The following is a 14,382-nucleotide window of genomic DNA, read 5'->3' as shown; positions in this document are numbered from 1 at the left end:
TAAGTGTTTCACAAAAAGAAAGTGAATTCTCAAATAAATAAAATTAGATTTGCAAATAAAAAAAAGTTGAACTCACAAACACAACTCTGTCCAGCATTCATTTGTGAATCACGCGCATAAATTTCTGGATCACTTCCTGTGTATTTGCGGATCGCTTGCTGCATGCATTTGTCGATTTTGACTGGTCAGCCATAACAATAAGTGCTAAAAATATCAATCCTTTGAAATATCACTTCAATTTTTTTTTTTTTTTAACACATTAACATAATGTGAAACCAAATCAATGCCATAGCAAATCTTGTACACTGTAATATAGGGTATTGATTTATGGTTTTTGCTCCTAAGATCATCTAATATGATTCATGTTTTATAAAGACACTATCTGTACTGATCTTTTGTAGTGTCTAGTAAGTAGTGTGTCTGTTTGGATCTGCCATGTAACATAAAGAGTAAAGGTTTTGACGACAAATTTCAGTCAAGAAACTTGGTTAAAATTAAAATAGCAGACTCATACAGTCAGCCGAGTTAGATATAAAGCTAATGATCATGACACTCTACAAATGGGCAATTTTCAGCTTCGACATTTAACAAGACACTACACATGTTTATAACCGAGAGAAAATTATACAAACCTTAAATCACAGTTTTTATTTGCAAATCTCATTTTATTTATTTGAGAATTCACTTTATTATTGTGAAACTCTTAACATATATTTATAAATCTCGTTCTTTTTATTTGTGAATTAATTCAATTTTTGTGAAACTCCTTACATTTATTTGTGGATCTCATTCAATTTATTTGCGAACCAACTTTCTATTTGTTAATCTCTTTCCATTTGTATGATAATATGCAACAATTCCATCTCCATAAGTAAGTTACTGTTTTTTCAGATACCATACAAATGAATGGGGAGAGCTGTGATCTGACACCTACCTGTTGCAAAATTGTCCATTCTTCTCTTATGAAACAGCAAATTGATCGTAGTAAACGCCATACATAGTTCATTTGAAAAGGATTGTTTGGTGTAAAACATGTAGAAGATTAACAGACTGGTGGTCAATTCATTAAGTGATTAGTTTCCTTACAAAGGCAGTTTATGCAGCACACTGAAGCATATCCTCCATACCCACCATTTAAATAAACTGCATCTTGTCTCCTCGCCAGTGTAACGCCCATATAATGTCTATTAGATGACTGCGTAATGCTATTTCATGCTAATCTTGCAAGCTAATTATGTAGAAAGTTTCTGGTAGTACTCTCTCAGCAGAGGTGAAATCCTGCCAGTCATTGTTCACTCAAAAATTAAATGAAAATATTGACTCACCCTCATGCTATTCCAGATGTGTATATAACTTTATTTTCTGCTGAACACAAACGAAGATTTTTAGAAGAATATCTCAGCAATGTAGGTGCATTTAATGCAGGTGAATGGTGACCAGAACTTAGGAGGTTTAAAAAGAACATAAAGACAGCATAAACGTAATCCATAAGACTCCAGTGGTTAAATCCATGTCTTCAGATGTGATATGATAGGTGTGGATGAGAAACAGATCAATATTTCAATCCTTTTTTTACTATAACTATCCACTTTCAAATTCTGAAAGTGAAAGTGGAGATTTATACAAAAAAGGATTGAAATATTGATCTGTTTCTTGCATTGAAAGGACCTAGAGATATTCTTCTAAAATCTTTGTGTTCAGCAGAAGAAAATACCTGAAAGTGAATAAATGATAAGAGAATGTTAAGTTTTGGGTGAACTATCCCTTTGGGTGAACTTTTCCTTAACTTACCTGTCGTTCCATACTCGTTTGACTCTCTGTCCTCTGTGAAACACAAAAGGAGAAATTTTGAAGAATATTAGGGCCTCACTTTCCTTGATTTATGAAAAAAAATTCAAATTTTGCATTGACATCTACTTTGAACAGAATCAAAATGGTTCCTTATAAAACATTGTGACTAGGAGGAGGACATTGCCGGTCCATGAGTACACACTCCGGGCCCTGAATCGGGCTAATCATCGGGGAAAGGGATAAAGACCAGCCGGAGGCGCCAGTTCAGGAGAGAGAGAGGCCACTGTGTGTGTGTGTGTGTGTGTGTGTGTGTAAGTCTATTTGTCTTATGTTGTTTTAAGTTGAGTTGATGTCATGAAAGTTTAAGTTGACTGTTCTGCCGGTTCTCGCCTCCTCCTTGCCCATCCTTTACCCACTACATTGGTGCCGAAACCTGGCAAGGAGGAGGCGGGAACCGGCAGAACAGTCAACGTAAACTTTAATGATATAAACTCAACTCAACCTCCTCCTCGTCACAAACGCAAAACATGAAACCATATCTCCAAACATATAGGCCTCATGAGGAGGTCCAAAGGTGACTTCTCAAAACAAACAGCTGGTTAAATACATAGATTGTGAGGACTGGTTCACACAGTTCAATTACTAGCACATGGTAAACTTTCACTAGTCAGCAGTCTGAGGACAGTTAGAAACTGCAGTTTTGACTTGTGCAACTACATTAAAGAACACTGCCAACTGCACAAAATTATCATTCTTAAAGTTCGACATGATCTGTTAAACCATTTTATTCAAAGCAGTCATTTTGACCCACAGAATTGCATGTTTAAGGTACAAAAGGTATTCAAAAGACTTTCACAAAATCAATACTGTTCAAATCTTATCTTTTTGCATGCTCATACTGATTGGGGAATAAAAGCATTCTTTTCACGCTTCGGATAACTGTGAACACACACTGGCAAATATTTTAGATGTCATGGCATCTAAATTGTGTAAAATACCATAACATGAACATACTAAATATGAATAAGCATGATTTGTCCTGTGATAAATTATATTTATAATCTGCCTTTGACGTCTTTGGATCCATCCATGGATCAGAGAAAAATACGTTTCTCAGTATGAGAACTTGATGAACTTTGATTCAAAGAAATTGGAACATACGGTACCAGACTTTTAAAGTTATATATATTTTTTAAATGTGTACACATGACTGATCTATAGAGTTTTGTCACGTTTTATTTTTGGAATTTTGGTTTATTAGTATTTGTTCAAGACTGCTTTGGTTATGGTGCCATATTCCTAATATATATATATACACACACACATACATATAGGTGTATATGTACACTTTTATGTAGTTTGTATATTGATACCATAGGGATCATAGTGATATAGTGTAGCATTGGTCAGGGGTTAAATCACAAATTTGTGATGCTTTTTGATGCCAAGGACAAAACTTTTGACAGGTAGTGTATATTGCAGCCTTTTTATTTTAGGAAGGGAACACTACTTGTCAAAAGTTTTGAAACACTAGACTGAAATGTTTCTCATAATCTTAAAAATCTTTTGATCTGAAGGCATATGCTTAAATATTTAAAATGAGTTTTGTAGACAAAAATATGATTGTGCCAACATATGAATTTATTTAATTACAAAACTAAATTTAATTTAATAAATGTAATAAATAATCATAATTTTTTTTTTACATTTATGACTTGGACCAAATAAGAAAGAACTCCTTCAATATTGTTTATAAAACATCCCAGGGTGATACCTCACATGTCTGCAAATTCTAGGCAAAGGGTGACTTCTTAAGATGCTAAAATATATGGGTTTAGTTTAGTCCCAACATAATTCCCATAGTTCCATTTATGTTATTCCATAGTTTTGATGACTTTACTATTATTCTAAAATGTGAAGAAAAAAATTATAATAAAGAATGAGTGTTTCAAAACTTTTGACCTGTAGTGTCTATATAAATAAATAAATTATACATATAATTATTATAATTTTCTTTTTTCACATTAAGACCCTGGTAAGTGTGATATTATAAAGACAACATGTTTTCTTGTGCAAAATAAAATAATTCGCTTTTATATTGTTATTATACTTATATTGAAATATACAAATATGTAGAAAATATTTATTTTGTATTAAGTTGACAGCACATCTTTTTTCTAATCAATATTAGACCAGCGTTAGATGTATACATATTGTCTTGAGAAAGCAGAATCAGAATCATGTGCTTCTTTTGCATGTCACCTCTTTTAATTTTAAACAGTATCATGGACACTGTGATTGAATACAGGATGTGATTACCTAAGAATCAACTGTCATATAAAGGAACATTTTCTGCCACTGATTATTATAAAGAATTAAAATATATGTTTTGAGTTATATCAATGTTTCAAAAATATGCAAACTTTATACACATACTGTTGCTAGAAAACGTTGTATTCGCCTGGATTTCTGGATTTGATTGGATAATCCAAAGAAAAACAGACTTTCAACATGTATGTGTCATTTAAACTAGGTTGATGAAGAGTATAAGTGCAGGATGATACTGGATGTGTGTGTCTCTTCTTTCCTTGTGTTTTTTACTATGTATGAGTGCTTTTTCCAGGCTCAAATCAGCATGGATTACTTGTGAACCAGTCATAATATGAATTATGCATTGCAAAGGAACAGATATTGAAGGATGGGGCAGATAAAAACACTATTGGTCCTGATCGCAAAACTGTAAGTAAACAGTTTAATTCATGAATATTTCTTATGTCATGATTGTTTGATATTTTATGGTGTTGAGTGTTAACAGTTACGCTTGAGTGAACAGTTAAATAAATTTGGATGAAATGTGTTGGACAGGTTGGACATCTGTGTAAACCCTGAATGTTTGTTTTATAATGTTGTGGAGCTTGTTCATTTTCTTCCGATTGAGTTTCATATATGATGTATTGTGTATGTGAGGGACTGCACAATGTTAGCCAGTCATAACATCCATCTGCATAACAGTGGGCATTTACATTGAAGTTTAAATGAGGCACTGAGGCCAAAACTGAACGTTTCAGACAGAGGGTCAAAGACAGGGTGGAAAATTATCATATACTTAATTATGACTGTTTTGGTGCAAAAAAACAACTTTAATAACATTATCAGTGGACCCCAGGGAAGATAATACAATTATAAATAGATTATGTCATGACCACTTTAAAAGTGAGACATAAAAAGTGGGACTGAAAAATGTGTGCCAGAAATAGTCTGAAGACTTTTAATATTTGAGCTTCTTTCAGGGTGTAATCAAAGTTATTACCGCCGAATTGGTGTGCTTGAATCATCCAAATTCTACATTATTCGCAACACCATCTTCACCTTTACACCTCAAGTATGTCAGTTAAAAACATATTAACTTGCCTTTGCTTCCATATTTATATGTTGTCTATGCTGGTTTTGGTTGAATGTCTAGTTTGTAGACCATCATGATTTCTATCTGGCCCTGGACAATCACATGATTGTGAAGATGCTATGTATCTACCTCTTCTACCCAGGGCTGGACTGGCAATCTGGCATACCGATCATTTTCCCGGTGGTCCGACGCACTTTGGGGCCGATCATGTGCGGACTGGCCCTCGGGATAACCGAGCGGGGCGGTGAGTCGGCCGCAAAACGTGCCGAATGTGCCACGATAAGCAAAAATGAGCCGCCGCGCTATGCAGAAAAGGACCCTTTTTTTCAGCTAAACGGTTTTTGTCAGCTAAAATCGGTCTCGGCATTCTGACTTTCCGAACTCCCCCAATGACCGAAGCTGGACTACAGTTGAACACATTGGCTTGACCAAATTCAGCACATCGGGTCCAGATTTTGGTGAATAATATTTGGAAATAAAACAGTGATTTCCAAGAGATCATGTTGTGCTGATAGCGTTGTTTATTGGGACACGCTGTTTGCTATGATTTAGCACCTTTCATTTCACTAAAACAATTATGTAAATCAGGTTACGGTGCAAACATGCCCAAAAAACTGCTGAAATCAATTTGGATGGTGCAATTCCTAAACTTGCAGGTTGGTTTAGAGTGTTATGTTGTGGAGAATGCTGCAGACCATGATCTCGCATACTTTACTGGAACAGAACAGAATTGCTCCACAACTGTTTAGTGAATTCGTCCCTCATCATGCAGTATATTTTTTAACGTATGTTAAGCATTATATAAACAAATAAGCTTTACATTTCAAGTGTTAAGTCTATTCTTGACACTTCCTGTTGTGCCCATCTTACGTTTATGGACTGTGGTGAGTGAAATATGCCACAGGCAGCCATCAGCTTTTCTGCTAAAGAGACTAAAGCCACGAGGAGTGGTATTCATTGGATTTAACTGCATGTTGTTGCCTTGTTTGGAAGCTATTTTACTTTGCACATGCCTTGCTGTGCAAATGGCTTCACTTCCCTTCGGAATGGTTAACCCAAAAATGAAAATGTAAGAAGAACCCTAGTGCTCCTGAATGCACAATGGATTTCAGAAAGATTTTCACTGGAAAATAACTTGTTTCTAACCAAAACTGTATCGTATGTATTCAGAAGACATGTAATATGACGCATGAGTCACAGAGACTACTCCGTTTATAGTCTATACATGTTTCGAACAACATGAGGGTGAGTAATTTTGTCAGATTTCAAATTTTAGCTTGAATTATCCCTTTAAGAGACTGAAAAATGCTTTATACATCAATGGCAAAGACAGATAAAGATTTAAACAGTTGCCTTATACTGGAATTTTCAAAAAGTGTGGCCTGTGCTTGGCAGTGACTCTGTCAGACAGTATGCTTACCTGCATGGGCAGATTGAGGCTCACCGAGTGGCAGTTTGTGACAGAGAAGTGGCAGCTGTGACGTTTATATTTATTGACACATGTCAGTGGTGAAATACTCAGTTACTTCTCAAGAGTGACAGGATACTCAACCTGTGTGTGTATGTGTGAGCGTGTATTTATCACTTTGTGGGGACCAAATGTCCCCATAAGGATAGTAAAACCCAAAATTTTTGACCTTGTGGGGACATTTTGTTGGTCCCCATGAGGAAAACAGCTTATAAATCATATTAAATTATGTTTTTTGAAAATGTCAAAATGCAGAATGTTTTCTGTGAGGGTTAGGTTTAGGGGTAGGGTTAGGTTTAGGGGATAGAATATAAAGTTTGTACAGTATAAAAACCATTATGTCTATGGAAAGTCCCCATAAAACATGGAAACACAACATGTGTGTGTGTGTGTGTGTGTGTGTGTGTGTGTGTGTGTGTGCGTGTGTGCAGAAGTGGATGACCTGGCTGTGTATCTGGACCAGTTACTGACAGTTCCTCAGCAGAGTACCATTAGTGCCACAAAAGGAGGCCTGAACTGCTTCAGGGCTGCTGCCCAAAAGACTCGAGAGATGGTGTCTCTAGTGTATAAAGCCAGAGAACTCAATATACTCAGTGAGTTCAGAATAGCGATATTTTCTGACAGTCATTATGTCTCTATTCAGAGCCTTGTTTGTCATAGCAAATGCTCAAATGCATCTTTTTGTTTTGACCTCTTCACAGATGTGCACATGAACCTTCCTACTAAACTGTTCCATTCTCCAGAGCCAAACCTTAATTTGCAGGATAACAAAGGCAAGGTAGAGAACACAAAATCTGCCAAATTATTGGCTTTCTCTGTGAATGTTTAAACATTAAATAGAATAATGATTCCATTGTCTCTGCTCCCCACAAAGCATGCTTGATTTCTTAAAATGTTTTCCATTTTAAGCGGATAGCCCAATTGCAGGTATCTACGTCTCACAATGAGCTGTTTTGCTTTATCACTTATAAGGTGCCTATGTGAGGTGTGCATCTGTGTGAGTTCGAGTGAATGTGTTTATTTACTATACTAACTTTTATTGGTGCTAACTGGTTTCTGGACATTTTATTGTATTCACTGTACATTTTTATTCCTTTATTATCTTAACTGTTAAAAGCCCTTCTAGGGACAGGTGTTGCGAATTAGCCACGGCTATAAACACTGTGATACAGGCATCGGATTGTTCTTTATGTAATAATCTATGTTTTCTTTTTGTATCTGTCCCTATTCAAATAAACAAAAAAAAAACAAACAAAAAAAAAAAAAAGTCAGAACTTGCAGGATCAGGCTGACATTCTTTACATACTATTCAAAGACAAGTCAGTACAACTGATAGTATAAACTACTGTACATTCAATAGGCTAATATGCACCTATATAGGTGTTGAATGCTTGATAATCAAAACAAGTCTTTGAGAAAAATTGTGTTGCTAGATCTAATGCCTAAGAAAGAGCTGTACATGAGGTGTGGAGGTTGAGATGTATCTCTAAATGAATTGGAAATACTTCACAATAAGGTTCCATTCCTTAACATTAGTTAATGCATTTGATATCATGAACTAACAATTAACAATATATATTTTTTCACAGAATTTATTAATCTTAGTTAATGCTAGTTAAAAAACAAAAAAATGTTCATTAAAAATTTATTACTATATTGTAAGATTATATATGCAGAAGAATTGAAACAACATATATCTGGATATAGGATAAAAACAGTCTTTCAGTTTGAAATGTTTCACCATCATAAATCAAATGGCCCAGGCATCCTGATTGGTCAGAAAGTCCCCTCTGCAATATGATCTTCCACACACTTCTCTTTTGTAAGGTTACAAGGACCACTAAGAACTCTAAGACATTTCATCTGAACCTAGCCTTGCTAGATAATGCTGAAAATCACTTTGAACTGTGGTAACATTTGTACCTGACAAATTAAGGATTATAGACTGATGGAACTCTTTAAAATGTGTGTAGCGATGTGCATATCACCTATAACTGATCAATATAATCTTTAATTTTGTATGATTTATCTCATTTTACTAAGAATGATAACTATAAGGTTTAAATTGATAAAATGCAATGATGTGTAAAACCAATATGATTTTGTAACCAGAGATTTTCATGTTTTATTACCTACACGTATAACATCCATGAAAAAAATGTCATGTTTAGTATGTAAACATTTGTTTGTGTATGAAGAAAAATCTGATGACAATGAATATCATGTATCTTGTACCATTCTCTAGATAGAAAAGCTCATGTTTAATTATGCACTATTTTTGAGGGGGACATTTTTAAGAGTGTGAAGCAAAGGACCATAACTCAACTGTTGGAAAAGAAAGCCCAGTTGACCATGTGACTCTGAAAAGTCACTTCTGATTGGCGCAGGACACCTTTGGGGGATGCAGCCAATCTCAGTTCAAATAGTTCCAAACAGGAAGAACACCGCTCTCGTGACTCTTCATCCTCTTGTCTCTTGTCCTCTTGTTCTTGCTCTTCAGTTGTTTTTTGCTCTCTGAACACTCTTCCTCCCATGTGAGATCCAAGGGAACTCTGGACTCGACGTCCCGAGAAGGAGTGAGAAGGCCTTGCTTCACAATCAACCTAATTCATACAGACAATAAACTTCGACCATACAGAAGTCAAAACATCAACAGAACGAACTTTAAACCAAGAACCGAGCAACATAAAGGACGCCAGGACACGCAAGTAACACCTCCAATATTGTGCTCAAAGTGCTGGTGAATTGAATATTTTGGGCTATCCGATGGAAAATCGATGTAGACTAAAAGAAGGATAAATGGTTCTTAAGGCATTGTCGATAGACACCATAGAGTTCATCTTCACTGTACTGATCAGTTATTTCACATTCTGTCACTACTCACCAACCTGTCTCATGTATATATGTGTTAGATTAGATTTATGTTTAGAATAGTAATAAAGTTTGTCTGTATTCAAAGACGACTTGACTGTGGTATATTTTGATAAATAATCTCATCCTTGTTTCTGAAAGATTTCGCTTCAAAGCTGTACCTAATTACATGTGATATTATTTTCAATAAGCCATGAGAATAATATCACTCCAATAAGTGAATTAATCATAATTAGATTAATAAATGCTATAAAAATATTTTTCTTTGTTAGTAAATGTTAACTAATGTTAACAAATGAAAACTTATTCTAAAGAGTTACCAAATCATTTTATGGATTACTGTTCTAAGGGGGATGACTGGGACACCAGGCTACATGGGAAAGGGTGGACAGTGCGACAGCTCCTGAGTGACTTGTATGAAATGGCAGGAAACCTGAAACACTGGGATGATCTGTGGAATGCTACACAAGAAAGTTGAGGAGCTGGAAGCAGTGAGTTCTAGTATTGCCACTCTTCTGATTTTAGTGCTCAGACCATCAATGCTCATGGAATGTCTCTTGTCCAATCAGATTCGAGGACTGTTGTGTATATATATATATATATATATATATATATATATATTTAACTTGAAGAAAATGTAAAAAAATAAAATACAGAGGCCCTCACTACCATAACATAAACAAATCAACAATCAAGTTCAGCAAAATAAACAGCAGGCCACCCCTACGACTTCTCTGATGGAGTTGCAATAGTATCTGAAGAGAACACAGACCTCAAAGTATGTATCAAACATTAAATTGATACAGAAACACATTTGGTCTGCCAACTAGAGGGAGATTCCATGGAGCTCGGATGGAGCTCTAATTTGGTTTCATAAATTTTTGAAAAACCTTATTAGCATTTTCTAAAAAATGAATTATCAGTCTTTAAAATTGTCACATGGTGTAACCATTAAGTAAAAAGTATTATTATACTTTCTTTGCACCTTGAATATATGAGAGTATAAACAACTTCATAAGTAATCTTTTTTTTTAATAAAATTATGTTTATTTTTTTAAAAAAATATCAAGATTGTTTCTCAGGGTTACACCACATGAACAAAATGTGCCTTTTCATAAACATGTCAATATATATATATATATATATATATATATATATATATATATATATATATATATATATATATATATATATATATTTTTTTTTAAATATCTTCCTTTCTACATCCGTTGACTGCTGGGTGTTCCAGTTTCTCCCATTTATTTTGGCCCGTCAGTACTAAATAGTCTCAGTACCAATGTTTATTTCAGCAAACTAAATAATGACAAAACATTATTTTACTGTGCTTTATAGTTTTTATGGTCAACATAAACAACAAAATGTCTACCTAAATGTTGGTTACACTCAAAGGTTTTGATTTGGTGGACAAAACGCATTCTAAAATATTTATCATATTTTAAAACAATTGTTTCACTGTATATTTTTTTTTAAGAAATAACACTAAAAGATTATTCTGCACTAGTCATGCCAACATTTCTTTTTTCAGGAATTTTTTTAATGAGTCTTTGATTTATTTTTATTTTAATGCGTCATGACATTTTTTACTTTAAGCTCCAGAAAAAACTATCAATGTAACTTAATAAACTCAGCAATTGAAACATTTTCATCATAGAAGAGGTGTATTCAAGTCAATGGTTTGTGTGAATTGCATTATTTATTTATTTTTTATTTAATAGATCAGGAAACAAATTTGCGTCACTTCATTGACCCTAGGACACATGGATATAATATGCACCTGTTACCTTCTATAATTGTATTTTATGATTAATTTTGTGAAAATAATCCACATTATGATCATGAAAATTATATTTTTTCAAGATTGCTCGCCCACTGCAGACACATTTTTTTCTACTCCAATCTACTACTTGACCATATCAAAGTACAAAAATCTAACTGTGGCAGCGGGGGCGTGGTCAAGCGCCCGTCCGGGAGAGAAAAGCGGTAAGGGCGCTCACACCTGAGCTAAATTATGTCTAACACCTGTCTCTAATTGCAGTAGCTTGAGGAGAGCGGCATAAAAAAGCAGCAGCAACAGAGCCCAGGGAGAGCCCGACACGAAGGCCAAGAAGCTACTGTGTTACATTAGTGTGTTATATTAGTGTGTGAGAATTAAAAACAACCCTACCTGAACCCTGTTGCTGTTTCCGTCCCTTCCTCACTGGAAACTTGTTACACTGGTGCCGAAACCCGGAGTTTGCAGGAACAGTGGTCCAAAGCTATGGAACAGAGTCAGCCCCATAGAGTCCTCCCAGCTGGCGGAAGTCCTCCAGTCCCTCGCTACGCTCCATCAGGGCCACCAACAGTCTCTGCTTGAGCTCCGACAGGACCAGGATCGTCGGTTCTTTGAGATCATGCGGGCTCAAGCAGAGGACCGGCTTGCCATCCGGAGCCTCCTCAGCCAGGAGGCTGCTCCAGACGCAGCCGCGACCCCGGACACCCGCGCCACACTGCCCCCACCCGGGCTACAGAAGATGGGGCCGGCAGATGATCCAGAGGCATTCCTGAACCTCTTTGAGCGCACGGTGGAAATTTGGGGTTGGCCACGCGACCAGTGGGCAGCCCGCCTCGTCCCTCTCTTGTCCGGGGAAGCACAGCTCGCGGCACAACAACTTCCGGCAACAAGCCTCCTGGCTTATACCGACTTGAGGAGAGCCATCCTGCAACGGGTTGGTCGGACCCCGGAAGAAAGTCGCCAGCTCTTCCAGGCCATGAAACTGGATAAATCCGACCGCCCGTTTGCGTTCGCCCAGCGGCTCCGTGATGCCTGTCGGAGGTGGCTGCTTGCGGGGGACCGCGACGTCGAGGAGCTCGTCGATCAAGTGGTACTGGAGCAGTTTGTCCAGCGCTTGCCCCGGAAAACGGCGGAGTGGGTCCATTGCCACCGCCCGGCGTCGCTGGAGGAAACCGTACGACTCGCGGAGGACCACATGGCGGCGATTCCAAGGGCGGATGAGCCCTCTATCTCTCTCTCCCCTTCCCCTGTGTCTTCCCCTGTTTTTCTTCCCTTCCCTCTTCCCTCTCGCTCTGCTCTCTCCCCAGGGTCCGTTCCTGCCCCCCGCAGGCGCGGAGGATTCACGAGACCAACTTCCCGGCCGTGGGAGAACCCGCCTACCCCTTCCCCGTCCTTCAGCCGCTCTCCTCCTCAGGTGGGGGCGCCCGCCAGCACGGGTGCGGCCGTGGCGCCTGGGCCGGTCTGCTGGAGGTGCGGAGACCCGGACCACTTCCGGGATCAGTGTCCGCTGATGGAAATAGGGACGGTGGTGCGGGTCTCCGACTTCCCGCAGGCTGCCCCCGATCGGGCTGGAGCGTACCGTATTCCGGTAAGGATCCAGGGGGGTACATACCAAGCATTGTTGGATACCGGCTGTAACCAGACCACCATCCACCAACGCTTGGTTCAACCCGGGGCTTTGGGATTAGCTAAACTGGTGAGGGTGAGGTGTGTGCATGGGGATGTTCACAAGTATCCCATGGTGACCTTGGCGATTAAATTCAGGGAAAAAACCATAGTGTGGAGGCAGCGGTTAGTTCCCGCCTCACCCATCCGCTAATCTTGGGTACTGATTGGCCGAATTTCAAAGATATTTTAGAGGGTATTTGTGCGGATGGGTCCTGCATAAAGAGGTGTGCGGTGTGCGATGCTTTGGCAGGGAGGCGGAACCGGGCCGCCCTCGGCTGCTCGGAATGACGAGGGAAGGGGCGAGGTGGCCGCCCCTCCTCTCAGGGAATTCCCTGAGGGGACTTCCCTCTAGAGCAGTCGCGGGACGAAACCCTTAAACATGCTCTTGGCCAAGTGAGAGTAATTGATGGTCAACAGCTCCAGCCGGGCGTCGCCATTGCATACCCATGTTTTTCGCTTATTAAAGATCGGTTGTACAGAGTGACGCAGGATGCTCAAACAAAGGAGGAAGTGACACAATTATTGATTCCACGGAGCCGCCGGGAAATGGTTTTCCAGGCGGCTCACTATAATCCTATGGCTGGTCACCTCGGGGGAAGAAAGACACTTCTCCGTCTAGTAGCCCGTTTCTATTGGCCGGGCATTGGCGGTGACATCCGCAGGTGGTGTGCGGCGTGCCGTGAATGTCAGTTGGTAAACCCACCGGCCACCCCAAAAGCGCCTTTGCGCCCCCTTCCATTGATCGAGGTCCCCTTCGAAAGAATTGGAATGGACCTCGTCGGGCCATTAGAACGGACAGCATGCGGACATCACTTTGTGTTAGTCCTAGTGGATTACGCAATGCGATATCCAGAAGCAGTGCCCCTGAGCAACATCTCCGCACGTAGTGTTGCTGGGGCACTCTTCAAAATAATCTCCCGGGTGGGGATTCCGAAAGAAATCCTCACCGATCAGGGCACATCGTTTATGTCACGTACACTTCGCGAGCTTTACGAACTATTGGGCATTAAGTCGATTCGCACTAGCGTTTACCATCCGCAGACTGATGGCCTAGTGGAGCGATTTAATAAAACACAAAAAAATATGATTCGTAAGTTCGCATACCGAAGACGCTTAGGAATTGGGATAGGTGGCTCGACCCCTGTTATTCACAGTACGGGAGGTCCCACAAGCCTCCACGGGGTTCTCACCGCTCGAGCTGCTGTACGGGCGACGCCCACGCGGGTCCTCGACGTCATCCGCTGAGCTTGGGAGGAGGGACCTTCTAATAGTAAAAATGAAATTCAATACGTTCTTGATCTTAGAGCAAAACTCCACACACTGGGGAAATTAACACAGGAGAATTTGCTCCAGGCTCAAGAACACCAACGCCGGCTGTATGACAGGGGT

This window comes from Xyrauchen texanus, chromosome 34 (assembly GCF_025860055.1).
Source record: "Xyrauchen texanus isolate HMW12.3.18 chromosome 34, RBS_HiC_50CHRs, whole genome shotgun sequence".
Lineage (NCBI taxonomy): Eukaryota > Metazoa > Chordata > Actinopteri > Cypriniformes > Catostomidae > Xyrauchen > Xyrauchen texanus.
This window is presented reverse-complemented; position numbering follows the sequence as displayed.